Here is a 19,891-nt window from a genome sequence, read left to right as displayed (position 1 = left end):
CAATATTGATGTCACACGTTCAAAGATTTCCTTTTCATGAATGTCATCCAGAGGATTTAGCAAAGAGTAATTTTGGCTTCACAGTTTTTTCAAACCATTTTTAGTCAAAGCAAGTCACAAAAAAGGAATTTTTTAGAATGTATTCCTGAACAGAAAACATTATCGAACTAAATAGTTGGACGGAAAGAAACTACAAACAAGAAGTCACTTGTTCTGTTAATTATAACATCAATTAGCCATGATGGAACATTAACAACACTGAAACATTAACAGCAAGGCCATTTTCATCTCGTACCAACATGACCATGGTGTACTGGCATACATACTTCCAACATCATTGTTGTATGTAGAAGCAGGATTTCTTTCAGGCGATGCAATCTTCTCCCTGGCAAGGTCACTCCCCCCCATAAAGAGCTCAGAATGACCAGCGAACAATCAGAACGCAAATAATGAGAGTTTCAAGGTTTGGGTAATAATGAATACTGTATTCGACGTAATAAGTGCCCCGCTCTAATAAGTGGCCATGGCCATATTTGCTAATATATTGGCTAGTGAACAATCCCAATTAGCACCCCTTCCAATTGATCAATGTACACAAGACTTATTTATTCACGTATAATACAAACCCGTGTGTTATATGCACCCTTAAGTATGGGAATTTAATTCTGGAAAAATATATCTGTCGTACATAAACATTTCAGGCTGTCAGCATAAACCACGAAATTTATCTTTCAACTCTGTTTTTTTTCCACCAAAATAATATTCTAATAAGAGCCCCCTATTCCTAATTTTGAGAGCGCCCTGGGTGCTTATTAGGTTGAATACGGTACTCTTAGACAGGTAAAACTGGCAGGAAATACAAGCACCTGGCAGGACACTCTTGTTTAGTCTCACCTTGCATTGGGAGGTTGTGTTTTAACACTAAACCCTGGCCCAGCCAGTATAGGTTGACATGAGATGTTTTATTCTGGCAGACATTCTCAAAACATTTGTATTGCATGTGTTGTTTAGTCAGTGCCTCCTCAAGCCCTCTTCTAACACGGAGCTACCTTTTTCACCGTCAGGTGGGACAGTGCTGATGCTCCTAAAATTTAACGCTTTTCTTTTTGTTGTGTCAGTTTTGAGGTTTCAGGGATTTCATAGCATCTTAAGAAAAGCATCATCTGAGACAGTTTTAGCTTGCTGACATCTCAGATGAATGTTTTTACACCAAATGTGCTATTTGGAAACACATGAATCTAATCCAGAGCTCCCGATCAGCTGGACATTGGCGTAAATTCCACATAATATATCACCATTAATCAATCAATTTTGTTATTTGCATACAAATATGCATGAAAAATGTCAAACACTCAATACAGTAAACTACGTTTATAATGAACACGCTTATAACAAAGTGACGGATATAAGGAACAGTTTGTTTGATAACAGTTATTTGCTGTATATTTCATTGTATCAAACTGATGATATAACAAAAACGCTTATAACAAAATAACAGATATAGCAGACTTATTTTTTTGTCCCATGTGTACTCAGTCAACGACAATGTTTATGTTCATAACAAACTGTTTATCTCAGAGCTGCTCATTTGTCACCCATCGGCCTATCAAAATATCTCCTGCCACTCCTGGCTGTTCAAAACGACAATAAACTATTGAAGGCAAGTGATTAACTGGATTAAGTACTGACACCTCACCTCAATTTACAATAGTAACATTCAAAACTGTTTGAAACCATTGATGACAACACTTGGTCTTTCATAAAGTTTCAACCAATGTTCAAAGCAACATCACAGATTTCCTGACAGTAAGTGACTCTTATGTCCGCATTGCAATGACACTATATCAATAATACATTTATAACATGTACCGTATTTGACGTAATAAGCGCCCCGCTCCAATAAGCGCCCACGGCGATATTTGCTAATATATTGACTAGTGAACAATACCAATAAGCACCCCTTCTGATTGATCAATGTACACAACACTTATTTATTCGCGTATAATACATACTCATGTGTTATATGCACCCTTAATTATGGGCATTTAAATTCTGGAAAAATGTATCTCTTGTATATAAACATTTGAGGCTGTCAGCATAAACCACGAAATTTATCTTTCAACTCTGTCTTTTTCACCAAAATAACATTCTAATAAGAGCCCCCTATTTCTAATTTTCAGAGTGCCCTTGGCGCTTATTACGTTGAATACGGTATTTACTTATGTTATGTCTTTTATTTTATTGATGAGATAAATAAACATAGTATATATACAGTGCACACTTTTTTTATTTATCGAGTAGCATGAGGTCAAGTGACTTGATCCAAGATGTCTGACAGTGCTTACGCTTACAATGAACTATGGTTATAATAACTTAAATCAGTGGTCCCCTTCAGTGAGTGAGTGAGTGAGTGAGTTGGGTTTAACGCCGCTTTTAACAGTATTCCAGTAATATCACGGCATGTCAGCTTAATGTAGGAGGAAAGCTCGAAGTGATGCAGGTCTCAGACGTTTACCACTTCGGTGAAACCCACGAGCACGGGTATGGTGCTGACAAACCTAGAAACATAATGGGGGCGAACCGGGATTCAAACCCACAATCATAGGTTTCTGGCGTGTCCAGGGGACGCAACTCTGCACAGCGAATCACGGCACCTTAGACGGCTGTGCCACCCGTGCCCCCGTGGTCCCCTTGAGTTCGCACTAACCATAGTGAACTGTAGTATAACTCTCTGTAATTCACCCAATGTATTCTTTTCAACTTGCATACTTTATATTTCTTTACAGATCTATATTCGCTGATTGAATGCAGGCCTCACACATACATAAACTCTAGTCTACTGCCGTGACCTACGTCTCGCATATTGTTAACGGGACATCATATCGCTGTTGTGAGTTTAAGTGCCCAGTTACACAAAAAAAAAACTGTCAAAACCCAAGGTAAATGTGTTGCTAACTTTTAAATCCTCAATGGATAAAAAAACTTTCTGGAATCCTCCTTATCACATTCATTTTATGTTTATTTTTGTGTCTACATATGTGTAGCAATAGAATTTAGTTGACACAAGATATTTTTAAGGTTTGGCTACCTCTGAATTTTAGACAGTAGATTGAGATTTAGGTCGCACTGGTGACACTTTTAGTTGCAATTTTGAGGCCTGCAAAGTACTCAATTATTTAGATGTTCATGTAAACAATCAGATGCCAGTGCAAGCTGACTCCAATAACTTGTCTCTCCGTCTTGATCGATTGTCAACGATACTGAACAAATATGTAAGTGAAATGCTGCATAGCACCAGGACGAGAAAGTAGGCCGATCAATACACAGCCACCTAGTAAAAAATATGTAAATGCTAGCACAAATATGTCATCTCGAACAAGGTCATCACAGGGCTTATCCCTCAGGGGATGATATGTGGCCCAGGTCTGCAAATATTCCTGAACTTTAATCAAAATGTTTCAAAATTCATGTTTGTCCAATTATGACATGTTAATATTACCGGGTATGTTGTGGTTTTGTGGAGTTGACCTGTATAAGAGGCTTTGAATCCTTAGTTTTACATTATTGCATTGAATGCAATGTAACAATACAACGTTAAAATACCTCTGAATTAAACTATAAAGAACGTTAGAACTTAAAAAATCCCTCTTTTTAAACAAATTAACTATTTTTTCCCAACTGCCTGCAAAGGTCGTCCAAATAATCCACACAGTACCAAAAACTTGTTCACAATGTTCCATATGCATTGCCATGGTTGGTTGGTTGGTTGATTTGTTGTTTAACGCCGCACTCAGCAATATTCCAGCTATATTACGGCGGTCTGTAAATAATCGAGTCTGGACCAGACAATCCAGTGATTAATATCATGAGCATTGATCCACGCAACTGGGAGCCTGACCACCCGATCCCGTTAGTCGCCTCTTATGACAAGCATAGTCACCTTTTACGGCAAGCATGGGTTGCTGAAGACCTATTCTACCCCTGCGTCTTCACGGGCCGCATTACCATGGAAACACAGCATGGCCAGGTAATATTTGAGAGCTAATTCAGTTATCCCCCTTTGTGAGGTTCTTACATGTATGTGAGCGAGTGAGTGAGTATGGTTTTACACCGCTTTTAGCAATATTCCAGCAATATCATGGTGGGGCACACAAGAAACAGGCTTCACATATTGTACTCTCATAGGGAATGAAACCCGTGTTTTCGATGTGACAAGCAAATGCTTGAATCACAGCCCCTATATATACTACTCAAAACAAGAGCCATTAGGAGATACCCCCACCCCCCACCCCAATGCTCTTCAGTATTTGTCATAATGCCAAATCATCAAAATGCACCAGTCGACTACTAGAATGATCTGTACAGCAAGTTTCATCTAGAAAAATGCAATGGTTGTGGAGTTCTGATCCGGAAATGAACACAACCCTCATTTTCAGTATACGTCCATCTTGTCGTCATGAAAAATCCCAAATTATCCAAAGGCACCCTTTCACCTCTAGACTGATCTATATGGCATGTTTTTCAAACCTGGGGGATAAAAAGTTAAAGAATACACATTTCTTTCATATTACACTACAGTAGTTAATCTGTCATGCCATGAAACAGATTGACTATAGTAAAATGAAAGAATCAGGTGTACTTTAACTTCTTTTGAGTGGTATATACACATGATAAATGTGATCCTCATTTTGAAAGGAAAATATAGATCCTAAAAACTCTTCTGCCAGGTGTAATTATATATTTTAACATTATTTAAGATGGCTGCTCTGCCATTATGTCCGCCATGGGCTGTGGACAGGAAGTGCATTATAAGGGATCAGGTTAGTGACTCTTTGGATGACAGTGGTCTGACACTTCCCAACAATGCCAAGGGCAGATGCAGCATTTTAAAAAGACTGGGGACCAAAATATCAAAAGCATCTCTCAGATCATGTTACTGCCTACAACATACTACAAATGGTTTTCAAAACGGTGGGTCTGGACCGCCTGGACTTCCCCTCCAGATCTGCCTACGTATGCTTCTGGTGGATTTGATCTGACACCTTTATTCTGTTGCTGGAGAGAGATGTAAACTTCAGCTACACATCATGGATGTCAGTAAGTGCTATGAACAGGCCAAATTTGATATGTCAACAGAGAAGTGCTAAAAGCATTTCACTAACATAACATAATGTATCGTAATATGAGTATTTCCGGTCCTTCTGATTATGTTTTTTATCACAAAATTAGTAATCCATTAGCTGCACGAATGGTTCAGAGAGAATAGGCATTGACTGGATGAATCATTATTTGCCACGACTGACGTAACTTTACAACTGACTATTGTAATTTCAACACTGTTTAACGTTGATTGTGATCTAGACAAAGCTTAATCAATCATGTCAGCAAAAATCAATAAAACAAAGTTTGTCACAAAGACATATCATTTCAAATACCAGCTGAAGCTAAACATGTTAAATAAAACCATTATGATGACATGACCCTATTGTTGTTGCCAGACATTCATCAGCCATTCAGAATGTGCATTGTTACATTATAACAAGTACAACTGAAGCAACTATAGGTCATCATCCCAAATTACAGAGAAATAATACAACAACCATAACAGATAACAACAAACTTAATCAACAAACCAGACTCACTGACAAGTTAGTAGATACTCTTCAGGAACTCATCTTTTCGCATACATCCTGCTGGACATACATTAACATGATTAATGGACATCCTGCTAGAAGCAAAATGCCTTACTTATGTGAAGGGTGACCCCTTCCTCCGTTTAAAGACCTGTCATATCTATCTTCATAGGCTTGTGGCAAAAACATTCAGCTTCCTGTGTTACATACACCACACTCATGTTTCTTCTTGCTGTCAAAATACCGGTATCTTTAAATTTTGTACCCAGATGTTTGAGAAACAGATAGAAAAACCAATTAAAAAAAACAAAACGTATTTGGACAACAGCTTATTTCCGGTCCATTCCTTCAATCTAAAAAAAAGCAAGTGCCTGGCGCCAGGGTGTGTGTTCTGTGGCAGCAACTCTGGAGATGTTTGTGTGCTGCTACAGGTTCTACTACACCAAATCAGAACCAGTTGGGACAGTGCGGTTCTTGTAGGGAGCCTTCAGTGCAGATCGAGAGATATCTGCAGGCTGTGATTGGAGGATATTCTGTAAGATTTTTATGTCTTTCAAATGTACATCCATCCAGTTATTAAAACTGACCATGTTTTTCTATATTTAGTACTGTCTTTTTCAACATGATGACTTATGCTGAATGTGACCACGGCTATTTTCAAGTAGGTGACATTTGGTGCGAAACTGGGGGTGGTGTGTTTAGCTTCCGGTACTCGGAAAAGGAGCTGGCTAAGCTAGTCATTTTTATTTTTTTTATTGCTGCTCTAAGGCCAAACTGTGCACACACGTACAGGTAATAGCTGTTGAATGCTTAGTTATTTAAAAATTTTTTATACATTACTATAGAAGTCTATGGGAAAACATTTGGTTGTGTGTAACCTAAAGGCACTTACCAAGATGATCTTTCGTCAATGTTATGTCCTCACCTTATTCATACACCAGTCCAGGGAATGAGGTTACACAAGCAGAACATATCATTGCCAAACTTCCAAGAAATTCAAATGACCAGTAGCTGGCTATGATAACCATGGCCCATGTTTGAACTACAACCTGTCACAGCCCAGGTGACAAGGAACCAGCAAGAATAATTGTTTGTCATGTTTAGACCAACAACAAAAAAATATGTTGTTTTCAGGTTTCCTGATTGACTGTTATCTGGAGCCTCCAATCTCTTAACATATTTTCTTGTTCTTTATAGTTGCAGTTGTGGCATTTCTTTACTTGATAAAATACTCCGTAAATGTAGCCTGGCCTTAAGTTTGTTAGTTGACACCAAATATACACCGATGCCTTAATAGTTTGTCTATAAAAATGTCTCCTTCAAAATGTTTTCAAAATTATTTTGGACATGAGGACATGGCCTGATCTGCTGTCAACTCTCTGGACCAAGGCCAAGATGTAACCATGGTAACATTTAAGCCAAAGGCAAATGACATGCAAAACATCAACACTAATCCCCCTAACAATAAAGAATGAGTGAGTGAGTGAGTGAGTGAGTGAGTTGGGTTTAACGCCGCTTTTAACAGTATTCCAGTTATATCGCGGCGTGTCAGCTTAATGTGGGAGGAAAGCCCAAAATGATGCAGGTCTCAGACGTTTACCACTTCCGTGAAACCCACGAGCATGGGTATGGTGCTGACAAACCTAGATACATAATCGGGGCAAACTGGGATTCGAACCCACAATCTAGGTTTCTGGCATGCCTAAGGGGTGCCCCCCAATAAAGAATGACTTTGATGGTAATCTTGATAGTAAATATATCACTAACAAACAGTAAATGAAAATTGTCAATAAGATACAGATATGAATGAACTACGTCTTCATGTATACAAGATGTATGAGCCTGGCAACAAGGTAAGATAATCTGTTGACATCCATGTTTCATGGGACAGTGGTTGCCATGGCTGGTTTAATGGGACACTTTTCCAATAACTACACTGGCAAATAGTTCATACAATATTTATGATTATGATGAATCAAGATCAACTGGATTCATAGCTCATGGTTTTATGACACACAAACGTGTATTCTCATGGCTCGTTTGTAGCTGGTGATGCCATTGGCCTGACCTTCGTATTGGAATTTATTGCAATAATGACTCATGTACTGCAATACATATCCCAATATTTTGCATGCCTGTTTCATCTGTATTTTGAATTTCTGATCAAGATCTTGAAACAAAAGTTAACAAATTCAAAATGTGAATCTAAATGACAACTTGGCCACCGGTGCCCCGACTTGTATATACTTGGGTTCCATGTGATGCACAAATGTAGAGAATGGAAGCAGAAAAAAATACTGTGTCCCAAGGAACACACAATTATCAAGAGCAGTTATGGGTGTCTGTTATTTCATCCATCAATCATGACCACTGTCCACATGATCATTGATTCATTCCAGGATCTAAAGTAATTAGCTAAACATCCAGTAAACTACACCATCTTGTTACTTTACAGGACCCTCATATTCCTCTGTACTCCCACTTCAAAAGAGCATGTAGCATATCTTAATGAGCATATGGCATATTCTAATGAGCATACAGTATATCTTAAGGACCATATTGTATATCTTAAGGACCATATTGTATATCTTAAGGAGCATATAGTATATCTTAATGAGCACATATCATATCTTAATGAGCATATAGTATATCTTGATGAGCATATAGTACATCTTGATGAGCATATAGCAAATCTTAATGACCAGTGCGTCCCCCTTGCTCCCTGCTTACAGGCGTGCAGAGCCTACTACTACAAGTAACGGTCGAACATATTTATGAAAACTCTGCAGCACTTATATGCTTTCGATCTGTTTGAAAAGGCTTTATTCCCTATGGCCAAATCTGCCTCACTGAACCTGCTAAACATCCTGTGACTTTGCAACATGACAACCATGGCAGCTCCTAAATCAAACAACCCTAAGCATGTTAAGAAAACATTAACATCATATTTTTCTCTGTTACTATGGTTACAATACTTTACATATTTAGGTTAACCCAACTGTTACCAAACAGCTGATTTAGACAATCATGTGGGATAGCTACATAAGGTATACATACCAAAATACATTAAGCTTCAAGTTCAGCATGCATATAAAGAAACAGAATGCCTATAGGCATTGTTTACATTTACATTTCATAATATTAGACCAGACTAAAAAAAATTTCAGTGCCAGTATCAAGGAGGAACAATGAGATGAATTTTGAGTGTGTGAAGTCCTATGCCAATATTAGCAGCATTCCAGCAATATTAACAAGGCAGATGCCAATGCTGAAATTAATTCATACACTGCTCTAGTGGGAGTATTGTTTTATGCCACTCTTAGCAACATTCCCACAATATCAAGGTGGGGGGGACACCATAAATGGGCTTCACATATTGTACCCATATGGGGAATCGAACCCGGGTCTTCGGCATGATGAGAGAACACTTTAAGCACAAGGCTACCCTACTGCCCCTTCATGTGAGTGAGTGAGTGAGTGTGATTTTACACTGCTTTAAGCAATAGTCCAGCAATATCCTGACCCAGGGACACAAAAAATGGACTTCATGTGTACCCATATATAGTCTGGAAGGTAATTTAAAGTACCGACATTTACTACAATATCTGAAAAACTATCGGACCTACTCCAGTCAAAGTTGTTATGAGATTATTAAACAGTCATACATAACTGGATATTACATTTAAAGACAATCGGTGCATGAATAAAAAATCTGTCTATTTAGCTATCACTATATTTCTTCAACAACCAGACCTGTTCGTCACGGGTAAACGTCGGTACCTTAAATTACCTTCCAGACTATAGTACGGTGCAGGTGAGGTGAGGTGAGGTGAAATGGGGTTTAACGTCGCGTCCAAGATTATTGCACTTATATAGCGACGAGCATGTACGTGTGTGTGTTTATATGGCTGCTTGTACTAGTCCGGACTGATGCCGACTTATAGTGCTAGCTCACTGAGATACCATGCCGCAGTTTAACATGAATACCCCACTCAGACACAGTATACTGACTCCGAGCCGACCAGTCCTTGTATAAGCCCCTTAATGCCGAGCGCCAGACAGGGTAACAACAAGTACCATCTTTTAACGTCTTTTGGTATGACGCGGTCGGGGATCGAACCCCGGACCTTCCGCTCTCCGGGCGGACGCTCTACCACTAGACCACGGAGGCGGTCAGTACGGTGCAGGGAATCAAAACTGTGACTTCGCCATGAAGAGCGAACGCTTTCACCACTATGCTACCCCACCACCCCTTGTTTTGATTTGAGCGATGAACCTAGCTCTTTGAGGTGATGAGCAAACACTCAAGCCTCCTACTACTCACACTCCCAAATGGCAGTCCAGTGTGACAAAAAGTAAAAAGCCAAGAGTTCAGGATATTATTTTCAAAATGTCAAATATTAACCCATATAATCTGTGGATGGTGGGGTAGTCTTGCGTAGTACAACTAACCAAACACACTCACTCAACAATTTTATTTTCGTAGTAAAATGAAGGCATGTTATGATGATCCATAGATCCATTAATAGAACCACATTTCCCTTCCAACATACCCTAATTCATTATCCATTACAAAGTAAATAGCTGTCTTGCTTGATCAACACATGGCAAGTTCAAGGTCACCAGTGGCATACATAAGACTCCTCCTTGTGTAGAAGATGGATGGCACTGTCACTTGAGACTGGCTGACCTTGGTAGCTTCAGCTTATCCTGGATATGCCAGCATCCCATGATGATCTTTCACACTGTGACACATCACCTCATGATATACCTGTTGACCAGGTATGTCCACGGTCAGACACAATCATCCCTCCTCTGTCCACTACTGGTCATTATTCATGGTATCACAAGGTCATTGCTAATGGGCAGGGGTATAAATGTCATAACTCACCGGGTCACGTTATGTATCAATGAGTGTGATGTGTGGCTTCCTACATGTAATAGCACAGATGAAGTTGGCAGCCTGTACACTCATCTGACTCAACCTCTTTGAGAATAACAAGGACATTTCCATCATATCTCTATAGTGTAATGTCAGACAATTACACATCTCCTGCCTGGATGTTAATTATAGATAAACTTTGGAATGTGAGGGGATTTAGATGATGTATATATATTACAGTCAATGGGTAAAATTAGGCAATGTGAAAATGTGACTGACTTCAGCAATTTACAAATATGTCCATATACTTGACAGATTGACTGTGCATTATTAAGACATATGAAAGGGCTTCAATCATCACAATAAACTTATTAGGCTAGGATTTGAAACCAAAACAGAGCTACAGATAAGCAGCGTATTTGCGTAAAATAACCCCCCAAAATATTCAAAACCCAATTACTTTCAATTAACTTGTGTACAGAAACGCATGCATTAAATGAAAAACTCAAATGTGTAAAAACAGCACACGTAAATACCCAATGAAGATTTTTCAACTTGCGTACAAAGGAGCTAATTTTGGAAACACAATTAGGAGCTAATTTACTTTCTGAGTCAAGCCTAAACATTTAGAATAGTTATATACATTTAAAACATTATTTCATTTTTTTAAAATCTTAAAATGTTCACTAATTTTCGGAAAAAACCAACAGTATGATGAATAGATGAGTGAAAATATATTGGTTACCAAATGAGCGAGTGAGTGAATATGGTTTTACGCCACTTTTATCAATATTCCAGCAATATCACGGCGGGGACACCAGAAATGGGCTTCACACATTGTACATGTTGTACCAATGTCGGGAATCGAACCCGGGTCTTCAGCGTGACGAGCGAACGCTTTAACCACTAGGCTACCCTAACGCCCCTGACATGGTACTAATGTATGTGTTGAATTGCTAGAAACAAGTTTTATATGTAGAAGAAATATGAATAAGCAAGTAGTGACAGTGGCCTGAGGCAAGCTGCACAGGAGTAGTCCTTGCTTGAGTAACGCTGTCATCTGTCACAGGACCACTCATGTTACCCCCAGGAATGGGTACATGTGTACTATGTGCAACTTGTCAAAATACTGGGATTTATCTAAACATGAAGAAGGGCTCCAACTTGTCACAAATGCATCTGAGCAAATGTTTAACACTTCTGTGTCGATTAGCTATACCAAAACACTGCCTTGTTTATTTATATTTGTTGTTTAACGCCACACTCAACAATATTCCAGGTATATGATGGCTGCTTGTAAATAAAGGAATCTGGACCAGTCCATTGACTGATATAATGAGTAATGATCCTGGGCCTCCGGTACGCGATGACAAGAATATAGTTATGAAAAACACACTTTACCTATATCTATCACATCAGCAACATAACAGCGTGATTCATATCACATTGCACTGAGTCATAAGACAATAACCCGTGGAGATCTGGGTTCGAATTAGTCCCAGCAACATACGCGGGCCGCAACAGGTGCGATAATGGACCGGGTAGTCAGCCTTGGTTAAGTGCATGTTTCTATATTGAGATGAGCAGGATTTGATTCTGGTGTGTTTATAAGAAAATATGGCCCAATATCACATAACATATATAATACATTTTTGTTGTTAATAAAATGTATATTTTTAATAAAACTTACGTTAATTCAAACAGGTCTGGAATATGCATGTTTTCGATATTTGCCATGCATATTTATGGTCATACACTGATATAGTGTGACAGTAATTAACCCTATAGACCATGATGCATAATTAGGCTATATAATCACCTGTCAATTAGCTGAAATATTGCTGAGTGACATAGCTGTTAATACCAGCAACAAGCAAATTTACCTGATATATAAGGTCCTATATTATTTTCTAATTTATAGCACCAGGTGTATGGACCTGGACAAGTGTCATATTAACATGCTGAAGAGAGAGGATGCATCAGGGTATTGTGGCCATGTGTGTATGGGCTTCTGTGTTGTCAGTGCAAGTGAGAACCACACACACACACACAGATAACGAGTAATATAAGATGAACATACTCACAGTGATTAAAATAATTACCACACCCGAGACAAATTACTTAAGATACTATTTCATTTATTTATCTTTTTTTCTGTAAACAGAGTAGTTCTTATGATGGGAAATTAACGACATTTCTCGTTTCGTGATTTATTGACAGGAATGTAGCATTAACTATATGAATCCGGCACGAATAATTAACCATTTACCATATTGACAGTAAGCTACTAGGCTGGTAAATAACGGAAGCAGGTGATTCGGCGACAGTTTAAAGACATCAAAGCCGTCCAACACAATGACAAGGCTAGTCCAAACAGTCAAAGCAAACATTTGTACCTTCACCCCAACAATGACAACATTCAGATAGTTTGGAGCCGGTATGCTTCTAAGACGAATATTTCCCCTGCCTCCGATACCAGTAATAATACTACGCGATGTCCTGCCTGTGCAGTCAGTGATTCTGATGAAAGTGTTCTTCGTACATGCTGGAAAAAATAACGTTATAACGACCTGCATATCGATACATGACAGTAAAACAGTGTTGCAGAAAAAAACATGACATAGTTAAACATAATTTACTTACTGCGTGTTGTAAAGACCGTTCCCCTTCCTGGCCCACACAGTAACTGTCCGTTGCTGTTTTATTTTCGTGAAGCTCAAGATCTAAATATAGAACGTTTCAGCGATTGGCTAGAGAGATCTAAGGTTATCTGTACGGGTCATAATTCTCATTTACAACGCAAATTGATTTTGGGATCAAATGATTCTGTAATTTGTCACGGTGAAGGAACAACAATGGTCCGAATTGCCATACTTACATAAATGTGGTGTTAGATTTAAAATGTGACATTGATGTTGGTGTTTCACTGGACTAATTTGAGTTCAAACGACGACTCATGGCCAAACCTTGATTGCACAGTGGGGTGGTCGGGTAGCCTAGTGGTTAAAGCGTTCGCTCGTCACGCCGGAGACCCGGGTTCGATTCCCGATTTCTGGTGTCCCCCGCCGTGATATTGCTGGAATATTGCTAAAGGCGGCGTAAAACCATACTTACTAACTCACTTCATTGCACAGTGGGATATGTGGTTAATATTGAGATTTGGCGCATTGTTTGTTTGTTTGTTGTTTAACGCCGAACTCAGCAATATTCAAGCTATATGACGGTGGTCTGTAAATAATCGAGTCTGGACCAGACAATCCAGTGATTGACATCATGGGCATCGATCCACGCAATTGAGATACGATAACATGCATCAACCAAGTCAGCGAGCCTGACCACCCGATCCCGTTAGTCGCCTCTTGTCGCTATATGGCTGAAATAATGCCGATGCGACGTTAAAGTTTAACTCACTAGTCACCTCTTACAAGTAAAGTCGCCTTTTACAGCAAGCATGGGTTGCTGAAGACATATTCTACCCCGGATCTTCATGGGTCTTTGGCGCATTGAATGGTGAGATATGAATTTTTTAAACAGTAATACTCCATGTTTAAGACGGCAGCCTGTAAATAATTGATATGGTGCTTTGTGAGATACATGAGATATAGTGATGTCCAATCTCATTAAAATCAGATCTAAGTTAAGCGGCAGCGAGAACTTATATCTGATTTTAATGAGATTGCGTGATGTCGCGATTCAACGTTACACCGGTGCATCGTCGGCAAACCTTTTGCGATACGATACCCGATACATTTAATTTGGCATCGATTCACATTTATTCCCATATCGGTTGTCCTTGTAGATCTCGCACCGATATCAATAAGCAAGTACAAACTATTTTTTTAAATTCCTCATAACTTTCTTGGTCGTCTTTCGGCATCTTCCCGCGGCAAGAGCGTTAACTGACTATAAAAGTGGAAACTGGACTTTTAAAGTCAGTAAACTCTCTTGCCCCGGGAAGATGTCTTTCGGATACGAAACCGGACGATAACAAAACTGACCAGATTTTCTTTGCTGCCTGTCATACTGCATGACGCCGTGTCATGTTGATTTGTGTTAGTCAGTTGTCCTTCTTTACCTTTATAAGCGAGTCTATGGACTCTATTTTCAGTCATATGACTGGGTTTTCCGCACAAAATATTGAATATGCAGTATCGAGATACAGCGGTAGAAACTAACGTTTTTAGTCCACTAGTCCTTATAATGATAGCATATAACAAAACCCTTAAAATGGTGAGATACCATGTCGCAGTTTAACATGGGTACCCCACTCAGACACAGTATACTGACCCCGGGCGACCAATCCATGCTATATCCTCTTAATGACCAGAGAGATATTATGCGTAGGGAGGGTGTTTAGTGAGATATGGTGTTCGGTGATATGAAGCGCATAGTGAACAATTATGATTAAATTATGAAGAACTGTGTATTTTTGTTGTATATGACGATATACTATATATATCACACAGGTCTCACGGCTGTTTCACACCAAACACCACGCCACAACCACCGCCTGATGTAGATCCATTGAGAGATTCCGTGAAGATCCGGGTTAGAAGTGATCTTCAGCAACCCATGCTGGTGGTAAGAGGCGGCTAACGGGATCGGGTGGCCAGGCTCGCTGACTTGGCTGATGCATGGCATCGTATCCCAATTGCGTAGATCGATGCTCATGATATCAATCACTGGACTGTCTGGTACTCGATTATTTACAGACCGCCGTCATGTAACTTGAATATTGCTTAGTGCGGCGTTAAAGAACAAAGAAACATAAAGTCTGTATACCACCGTCAGACCACACTGGTATTCCATACATTTCTGCGTTCTTTAAAGCGTGACCAGCTGTATAGGTGACAAATACTGCCATCTCCGAGGTGAAATTAAATGTCAATTATACCACGCAGGTCCAGGTCGCCTTAGAAATAAACACACAAAGTGAATAAATTAATACGTGTTTACGTAAATACCTTTCTAGCTATAGAGGAGGGAAGGCTTGGTGATGGTATATACTTACAGAATGGATGTACTCCTATGGTCGTGAAAGACATGATAATTATATCGGATATAAACTGCTGGGCAACGGAAAAAATACACCCATCTTTGACGGATGCTACAAGAAAACAAGGAAGGGTTATTCAATGGTGATATAGTTGATACAGGTATCATAGTCGTGTTTAACACCGTACTTTTTCATTGTTTCCCTGACTGTTTTAAATCTAGTAACGTTTCGAGAACGTTTTTAATTTTTGGGTCAAATCCATTTTTCAGTTGTTTTCTTTCGTTTGGCCGGCAGTGTAGCTGTTTGGAAAATGAACGGTGGATATTGTGATTTAATAATTAGCGTTTAGTAATCGCGTCATTTTATTCAAAATATATTCTAGGGAGACTAGATGTTAATCCAGCCGTACCCTAGTACCAAGCAGTTTTGTACTGTACACATACAAGATGGGCTGACGGGTTGTATGACGCACAGTGTACGTATTGTTATGGTAAATATAAGAACTAGAGTGTTTGCTGTGCGTTGGAGGCGCCGGTAGAAACGGCCTTGAATGTAATACGCCTTTTTCTCTACAAACGTGTTTGCCAGTTGGTCACGTGTTATGTTCTGCAACGAGACAGCTTGGTGTAAAGTATATATATACATGTTGCAGAGCGATCATCCTCGGTTATCCGGTTAATGCCTTCTCCGTTTTGTTATGATATACATCATAATAGAATGGATATATAACATGCTGGATAATCGAGGGTGCAGAGCAATGAATTGTTTAACACTGTTTATGTCTCTCACAACGTGTCAGTACCAGATTCATGTGGAAGGGAATCCACACTGGCCCATAAGTGAAATCCACTAGAACGGATATGCTGTTGAATATAATCAATGATCATGCTCTAGGATTCGAACCCACGATGAGCCACTCCTTGTAGTTACATGTTCCAAGGGACGCAAGTCTGTATATATGCACCGGGGGACACACCTTTGCAGCTGTACAGGGGGACACACCTCTGCAGCTGTACAGGGGGACGCATCTCTGCAGCTGTACAGGGGGACACACCTCTTCAGCTGTACAGGGGGACACACCTCTGCAGCTGTACAGGGGGGACGCATCTCTGCAGCTGTACAGGGGGACACGCCTCTTCAGCTGTACAGGGGGACACACCTCTGCGGCTGTACAGGGGGACAAACCTCTGCAGCTGTACGGGGGGGACACACCTCTGCAGCTGTACAGGGGGACACACCTCTGCAGCTGTACAGGGGGGCGCATCTCTGCAGCTGTACAGGGGGACACACCTCTTCAGCTGTACAGGGGACACACCTCTGCAGCTGTACGGGGGGGGGGACACCTCTGCAGCTGTACAGGGGGTCACACCTCTGCAGCTGTACAGGGGGACACACCTCTGCAGCTGTACGGGGGGGGGGGGGGGGGGGCACAACTCTGCAGCTGTACAGAGGGACACACCTCTGCAGCTGTACAGGGGCAGGGGGACACACCTCTGCAGCTGTACGGGGGGGGGGGGGGGGGGGGGGCACACCTCTGCATCTGTACAGGGGGACACACCTCTGCAGCTGTACGGGGGGGACACACCTATGCATCTGTACAGGGGGACACACCTCTGCAGCTGTACGGGGGGGGGGGGACACCTCTGCATCTGTACAGGGGGACACACCTCTGCAGCTGTACGGGGGGGACACACCTCTGCAGCTGTACAGGGGGACACACCTCTGCAGCTGTACAGGGGACACACCTCTGCAGCTGTACGGGGGGGGAGACACCTCTGCAGCTGTACAGGGGGACACACCTCTGCAGCTGTACGGGGGGGGGGCACACCTCTGCGTCTGTACAGGGGGACACACCTCTGCAGCTGTACGGGGGGGGGGACACACCTCTGCAGCTGTACAGGGGGACACACCTCTGCAGCTGTACAGGGGGGCACACCTCTTCAACTGTACGGGGGGGGACACACCTCTGCAGCTGTACAGGGGGACACACCTCTGCAGCTGTACAGGGGGACGCATCTCTGCAGCTGTACAGGGGGTCACACCTCTTCAGCTGTACAGGGGACACACCTCTGCAGCTGTACGGGGGGGGAAACTTCTTCAGCTGTACAGGGGGTCAAACCTCTGCAGCTGTACGGGGGGGGGGGGGCACACCTCTGCAGCTGTACAGGGGGACACACCTCTGCAGCTGTACAGGGGACACACCTCTGCAGCTGTACGGGGGTGACACACCTCTGCAGCTGGACAGGGGGACACACCTCTGCAGCTGTACGGGGGGGGGGGGGGGGGGGGCACACACCTGCAGCTGTACAGGGGGACACACCTCTGCAGCTGTACGGGGGAGACACACCTCTGCAGCTGTACAGAGGGACACACCTCTGAAGCTGTACAGGGGGACACACACCTGTAGCTGTACAGGGGGACACACACCTGCAGCTGTACAGGGGACACACCTCTGCAGCTGTACAGGGGTACACACCTCTGCAGCTGTACAGAGGGACACACCTCTGCAGCTGTACAGGGGGACACACACCTGCAGCTGTACAGAGGGACACACCTCTGCAGCTGTACTGGGGGACACACACCTGCAGCTGTACAGGGGGACACACCTCTGCAGCTGTATAGAGGGACACACCTCTGCAGCTGTACAGGGGGACACACCTCTGCAGCTGTACAGAGGGACACACCTCTGCAGCTGTACAGGGGGACACACCTATGCAGCTGTTCAGGGCGACACACCTCTGCAGCTGTACAGAGGGACACACCTCTGCAGCTGTACAGAGGGACACACCTCTGCAGCTGTACAGGGGGACACACCTCTGCAGCTGTACAGGGGGACACACCTCTGCAGCTGTACAGGGGGACACACCTCTGCAGCTGTACAGGGGGACACACCTCTGCAGCTGTACAGGAGGACACGCCTCTGCAGCTGTACAAGAAGACACACCTCTGCAGCTGTATAGGGGGACGCATATTTGCAGCTGTACGGGGAGGGTGTGTGTGTGTGCAACTAGTGGCCACTGGTTTAGCATGTCACAGATAAATGCTCCCTCCTGTAACCAAGTTGCTTGATTACTCTCTTACACAATCCCCGGAACTATTTCCACTAGAGGAAATGTAACACCCCCCACCCCCATATCACCCCCACATTCCCACACTCGCGTATACTTTAAATTACACACAATGTACGGGTTTGAATATTTTCAACGGAGTTTGCCTCGCCGTTATATAAAACCCTTTCCATTCCATAAACATAAGAAATCTCTTTTAAATCCGACTATATGATGGACATTTCCCGTCTCTATGCCATATATTGCCTTGAGTGTTCTGTATGAGACTGCTGTGAGTGTTCTGTATGAGACTGTTGTGAGTGTTCTGTATGAGATTGCTGTGAGTGTTCTGTATGAGACTGCTGTGAGTGTTCTGTATGAGATTGCCGTGAGTGTTCTGTATGAGATTGCTGTGAGTGTTCTGTATGAGATTGCTGTGAGTGTTCTGTATGAGATTGCTGTGAGTGTTCTGTATGAGATTGTTGTGAGTGTTCTGTATGAGATTGCCGTGAGTGTTCTGTATGAGATTTCTGTGAGTGTTCTGTATGAGATTGCTGTGAGTGTTCTGTATGAGATTGCTGTGAGTGTTCTGTATGAGATTGCTGTGAGTGTTCTGTATGAGATTGCTGTGAGTGTTCTGTATGAGACTGCTGTGAGTGTTCTGTATGATACTGCTGTGAGTGTTCTGTATGAGATTGTTGTGAGTGTTCTGTATGAGATTGTTGTGAGTGTTCTGTATGCGATTGCTGTGAGTGTTCTGTATGAGATTGTTGTGAGTGTTCTGTATGAGATTGCTGTGAGTGTCCTGTATGAGACTGCTGTGAGTGTTCTTTATGAGATTTCTGTGAGTGTTCTGTATGAGATTGTTGTGAGTGTTCTGTATGAGACTGCTGCGAGTGTTCTTTATGAGATTTCTGTGAGTGTTCTGTATGAGATTGCTGTGAGTGTTCTGTATGAGATTGCTGTGAGTGTTCTGTATGAGATTGCCGTGAGTGTTCTGTATGAGACTGCTGTGGGTGTTCTGTATGAGATTGCTGTGAGTGTTCTGTATGAGATTGTTGTGAGTGTTCTGTATGAGATTGCCGTGAGTGTTCTGTATAAGATTGCCGTGAGTGTTCTGTATGAGACTGCTGTGAGTGTTCTGTATGAGATTGCTGTGAGTGTTCTGTATGAGATTGTTGTGAGTGTTCTGTATGAGATTGCCGTGAGTGTTCTGTATGAGATTGCCGTGAGTGTTCTGTATGAGATTGCCGTGAGTGTTCTGTATGAGACTGCTGTGAGTGTTCTGTATGAGATTGATGTGTGTTCTGTATGAGATTGCTGTGAGTGTTCT

The 19,891-nt window shown here is 41.8% G+C and overlaps 1 protein-coding gene across 6 annotated transcripts in view; it reads right to left on the bottom strand.

Moving 5' to 3' along the window:
- The window catches only part of LOC124145339 (CD109 antigen-like), a 101,459-nt gene extending 88,216 nt beyond the window's left edge, over positions 1-13,243 (bottom strand). For all 6 annotated transcript variants that reach the window (XM_048397422.1, XM_048397427.1, XM_048397425.1 and 3 more), the window contains exon 1: positions 13,159-13,243. The gene's annotated coding sequence lies outside the window, so the exon portion shown is untranslated. The remainder of the gene's footprint in view (positions 1-13,158) is intronic.
- Positions 13,244-19,891: the final 6,648 nt, after the last annotated feature.

Source organism: Haliotis rufescens, unplaced genomic scaffold, assembly GCF_023055435.1.
Source record: "Haliotis rufescens isolate VD_foot unplaced genomic scaffold, xgHalRufe1.0.p SCAF_17, whole genome shotgun sequence".
NCBI lineage: Eukaryota > Metazoa > Mollusca > Gastropoda > Lepetellida > Haliotidae > Haliotis > Haliotis rufescens.
The sequence above is the reverse complement of the archived record's forward strand: the minus strand, read 5'-3'. Positions and strand labels throughout refer to the sequence as shown.